Raw genomic sequence first — 6,000 nt, forward strand, 5'->3', positions numbered from 1 at the left:
AGAGGGGCGGCGCCCCCTATGGACTAGCCGCTCCTGATACAGTCGGGGTTCTTCCTTTCCTTGTGATTCTGGAACACACCTTCTGGTGATCCTGGAACACACCTTCTGGTGATCCTGGAATTCGCCTTCTGTTGATGATGGAACACACCTTCTGATCCTGGAATACACCTTCTGGTGATGATGGAACACACACCTTCTCTACCTGCAATACACCTTCTGTTGATGATAGAACACACCTTCTCTACCTGCAATACACCTTCTGTTGATGATAGAACACACCTTCTGATCCTGGAATACGCCTTCTGGTGATGATGGGATGGAACACACCTTCTGTACCTGCAATACACTTTCTGTTGATGATGGTGATCCTGGAACACACCTTTTGGTGATCCTGGAACACACCTTCTAGTGATCCTGGAACACACCTTTTGGTGATCCTGGAACACACCTTTTGGTGATCCTGGAACACACCTTTTGGTGATCCTGGAACACACCTTCTGGTGATCCTGGAACACACCTTTTGGTGATTCTGGAACACACATTCTGGTGATCCTGGAATACGCCTTCTTTTGATGATAGAACACACCTTCTGTACCTGCAATACACCTTCTGTTGATGATAGAACACACCTTCCGATCCTGGAATACACCTTCTGGTGATGATGGAACACACACTGCAAACTTCTTGCTGCCTCCCACATACAGCAACCCAGATAGCAAATAAACACTGCTCATGGCTACAAGGTAGATTCAAATCCACCTTAGAAGTTTAAATGAGATTGCCAGAGTTGGAAGGAAGTTTAACCACCATGGACGTAACTTTTAGGGGTCATAATGGTGACCCTGCCAATGCGGCCTCCCTCTCAGGCGTTCACATCGGGTTTTACATGGGGTGGTGTTCAGCTTGGCCCAGAAGCTCTGCCAGCATGCCAGCTGGTTCTTGCTGCAATGGTTCCCCTTCTTCAGAGCCACTATCTGCCTGTGGTAGGTGGTACCTGAACCTAATCCCAGTCTATGCTGCACCAACAAACAACTGCTCACTGCCCCCACCTATGGCCTTCCCAGCAAGGAGCACATGGAAGGGCAACACATGCAAAATAAAACCATATTATCCAGTCTAACACTTTGTGTTAAAAACAGGGGTTTAATTAGCACACAATTTGGCAATTAATGTGTAAGCTGCAGAGCTGCTCCAAGGCACCCCAATATTTCTGAAGTCTTAGCTCTTGTAGGTTTATGAGAGCCTCCATAGTAGAAGCACATGCATTATCATGGATAGATAGAGGGCAGATGAGCCTAGAGGTAGCCCACCCCTCTTTACAGGCACACCCAGTTTTTAACATAAACTGTTAGGATAATTTGGTTGGTAGCAGACTGGTTGGTGAGTTGAGCTGGGAATTTTCTTTGGTTTTGTTTCTCTATGCTGCACCAGGCCAGGTGGGGAGGAAGGCTGCACAGGGATGGGTAGCTTGAGGAGGAGGTTTGCGATGGCTCAACAACAGAGGACTGCTTCGTGGATGGAAGTCTATGAGGGACAGGTCCCAGGGGAGGAACTACTCAACGGGGATGGGGCACAATTGTGGCTGGAGCAGAGCTGAGATACAGCTACAGGGGACTCAACATGTACACCTACAAGTAGGGTGACTACAAGGACATCAACCAGACATGCATAAATATCCCTGGGCCAATCCTGTTGCCTGCTTTCCAATTATATAGAGATAATATGAGTCAGTGGCGGAACTACCAGGGTTATTCAAAGGTCCCACTTGTGGCCGGGCCCTGGCATTCCGCCACCATGGGGGGGGGGCCAAGAATGTGGGAAGGGGGCCTGCTGCAGAACATAAGAAAGGGTCCCACTGCGGGATCGTAATAAAGGGCCCCGCAACAAGAGTAAAAGGGACCCGGGATCAGAGGGAAGGACCCTGGGAGCAATGGAAAGGGACCCGGGACCAATTAAAAGGGCCCGGGACCAGTGGGTCAGGGGGATACTTCATGGTTTCTTTCACTGGGGTCCTGAAGATTCTTGGTATGCCTCTGTAATACACTCCTAGTACTGTCCCATAAGGTGGCCTGCGTGTGCTGAGGATGGAGAAAACTGTAGACAACCTAAATTAAGATAAATTTAGTACATTTCTGATTTTAAAACAGCTCCAGTGTTTGCTGGAGAGTATTAGCAGCTCATTGAATGGTTTCACTTGAAACCAAAAAAAAAAGTAATTTTTTTTCATCATGAAAAAATGGGCCCTTTAAGGCCATTGGGAGGAAGTGACGTATGACATCGCTCTGGTCCTCCAAGGCCATAGAGTGGAGTGGGGGCCAACTTGCCCTCATTCCACTTTCTGCCTAGGAGGGGAAAGGACCGGATTATTTTCCCTGCTACCAACAGCTCCGGTAAGCGGGGAAAATGACCGGGAAGTGATGGGGGGGATGGAAGGGATTTAGCAAATTAACATGGATCCCACAGTAGCAATAGTTACAATAATTTGATAATTCTCTCCAGCGTTCTCTAAAATTGTTACAATGTATCTCTTTTTACTATGAAGTATTTATTACCTTTTCAGCTCCATCTAGTGGTCAGCACAGAACTGGTGGAAATCAGTGGGACCCAGGTACCCCCGTCTATTGTACAGAGAAGTCTGGCAAGAATTAAGGCCAAAAATCCATACCTCCAACATGGAAGCAAGGCTAAGCGACTCCACTATGCATGAAAACATAGGAACTAGGGTGCAGAAAGGTGCAGCAGGTGCTCTGGACTAATGAGTCACAATGTGAAATATTTGGCTGTAGCAGGAGGCAGACTGTTGGGGGAAGGGCTGGAAAGCGGTACAATAATGAGTGTCTGTAGCCAACTGTGAAGTATGGTGGAGGTTCCTTGCAAGTTTGGGGCTGCATTTCTGCAAATAGATTTTGAGATTTGGTCAGGATCAATGATGTCCTCAATGCTGAAAAATCAAAACAAATACTTCTTCTTCATGTCATACCATCAAGGGAGGCGTGTGATTGGCCCTAAATTTATTCTGCAGCAGGACAACCACCCCAAACATCCAGCCAATGTCATTAGGAACTATCTTCAGCGTTAAGAAGAATAAAGAGTCCTTGAAGTCATGGTTTGGCCCCCACAGAGCCCTGATCTCACCATCGTAGAATCTGTCTGGAAGGACATGAAGAGCTAGAAGGATTGGAGGCAGCCGACAACCACAGAATATCTGTGCTTAGTTCTCCAAGATGAGCATAGAACAACCAACCTGCTGAGTTCCTTCACCAACTGTGTGCAAGTCTACCTAGAAGAAGGCAGGGGGGAGGGGGACAATATTGATTGGGTTTTAATTTCTCCTGGACTCATTTACTTTCCATGTTGTTATTTGATAAAAATAAACCTTTTAATACTTTGATTTCTGAAAGCTTTCTTCATTTACAAGTTTTATTGGTTGAACCAGATAAGTATATGTAACTATGTAACAACATTTTTCCACATCTGCCTAAAAATTTTGCACAGTAGTGTATATCAGAATGTAATCAATTTCATATACACTATATTACCAAAAGTATTGGGACGCCTGCCTTTACACACACATGAACTTTAAAGGCATCCCAGTCTTAGTCCGTAGGGTTCAATATTGAGTTGGCCCACCCTTTGTAGCTTTAACAGCTTCAACTCTTCTGGGAAGGCTGTCCACAAGGTTTAGGAGTGTCTATGGGAATGTTTCACCATTCTTCCAGAAGAGCATTTGTGAGGTTAGGCACTGATGTGGGCGAGAAGGCCTGGCTCGCAGTCTCCACTCAAATTCATCCCAATGGTGTTCTTTTGGGTTGAGATCAGGACTCTGTGCAGCTCAGTCAAGTTCCTCCAACCCAAACTCACTGAAAACAACCCCACACCATAACCCCCCTCCACCAAATGATTTGGACCAGTGCACAAAGCAGAGTATATAAAGACATGCATGAGTAACAGCTGCTGCTGGTACCATGTGATAGCAGGCCAGTCAAGTTCCTCCACCCCAAACTCGCTCATCCATGTCTTTATGGACCTTGCTTTGTGCACTGGTCCAAATCATTTGGTGGAGGGGGAAATTATGGTGTGGGGGTGCTTTTTAGGGGCATTTATGGACCTTGCTTTGTGCACTGGTGTGCAGTCATGTTGGAACAGGAAGGGGCCATCCCCAAACTCCTCCCACAAAGTTGGGAGCATGAAATTGTCCAAAATGTTTTGGTATGCTGATGCCTTAAGATTTATCTTCACTAAAACTAAGGGGCCGAACCCAACCCCTGAAAAACAACCCCACACCATAATCCCCCCCCCTCCACCAATTTATTTGGACCATAAAGACATGGATGAGTGAGTTTGAGGTGGAGGATTTTGACTGGCCTGCACAGAGTCCTGACCTGAACCCTGATAGAAAACCTTTTGGATGAATTAGAGCAGAGACTGTAAGCCAGGCCTTCTCGTCCAACCTCAGTGCCTGACCTCACAAATGCGCTCCTGGAAGAAGCTGTGAAAATGTGGAATAGACTCCCTCCAGAGGTGGTTCTGGCAAGCTTAGTAGATTGCTTTAAAAAAAGGCCTGGATTCTTTCCTGGGTGGGCATATTATAACAGGGTAATAATATTTATATGTAAAGTTGATCCAGGGAATATCCGATTGCCTCTCGGGGGATCAGGAAGGAATTTTTTTCCACTGCTGTAGTAAATTGGATCATGCTTTGCTGGAGTTTTTCGTCTTCCTCTGGATCAACGGCGGGTATAGGATTGTGTATATGGGATTGTATGGTTGGGTTTTCTTTACTGTTGTTTGTTTTTTATTGGTTGAGTCAGATGGACTTTTTTCAACCTATCTAACTATTTAACCATGGAAGAATGGTGAAATATATTCCCATAGACACTCCTAAACCTTGTGGACGGCCTTCCTAGAAGAGTTGAAGCTGTTATAGCTGCAAAGGGTGGGCCAACTCAGTATTGAACCCTACGGACTAAGACTGGGATGCCATTAAAAAATGGTCAAACATTCCCATAGACACACCTAAACCTTGTGAACGGCCTTCCCAGAAGAGTTGAAGCTGTTATAGCTGCAAAGGGTGGGCCAACCAAATATTGAACCCTACGGACTAAGACTGGGATGCCATTAAAGAATGGTCAAACATTCCCATAGAAACACTCCTAAACCTTGTGGACAGCCTTTCCAGAAGAGTTGGAGCTGTTATAGCTGCAAAGAGAGGACCAACTCAATATTGAACCCTACAGACTAAGACTGGGATGCCATTAAAGAATGGTGAAACATTCCCATAGACACTCCTAAACCTTGTGGACAGCCTTCCCAGAAGAGTTGAAGCTGTTATAGCTGCAAAGGGTGGACCAACTCAATATTGAACCCTACGGGACTAAGACTGGGGTGCCATTAAAGCTCATGTGTGTATAAAGGCAGGCATCCCCAGGGGAGGACTGGGCCAGGGGGCAGGGGGGAAATTGCCCCCTGGGCCGCGCTGATGCCCTGTAAAAAGGCTGCATCACTCCTGCCACAGACATGCCTAAAGGATTCCTGGTGAAGAGAAGTAAAAAGTCCCCCCCCACTGACCTTCTGAGTGCGGGTTGAAGACAAGGACAGAGCGCGACTCTAGCCCCCCAACCCCCTGGCATAGATGGTGTAAACCGTCTGAGCAGAGGCCGGTTCCATGCCCCACTGGAGACTCTCCTCTCCCGTCCAGCCCCAACTGAGCTGTCCAAGCTCCCCCCCAACCGCCCCCTGCTGGCCAGGTTGGGAACCCGGATTCAGTCGGTGAGTAGCGAGTACCTGGAGCCTGGCTTCAGCCTGGAATAGGGGTAAGGAGGAGGACGGGGGGCTGAGTCGCTGCACCATGGGCCTCTGGTTTGTACTTGCCCCCTGGGCCGAAAGTTGCCAGTCTGCCCCTGGGCGTCCCAATAGTTTTGGTGTGTATTGCTGTTTTCTGGCTGGAGCCCCAACCTAGTTTTTTTTTTTTTTTTGTATGATATAAACAGCACTCAGCTA

The sequence above is a fragment of the Pelophylax lessonae genome (genome assembly GCF_965119305.1).
Source record: "Pelophylax lessonae genome assembly, chromosome: 13".
NCBI lineage: Eukaryota > Metazoa > Chordata > Amphibia > Anura > Ranidae > Pelophylax > Pelophylax lessonae.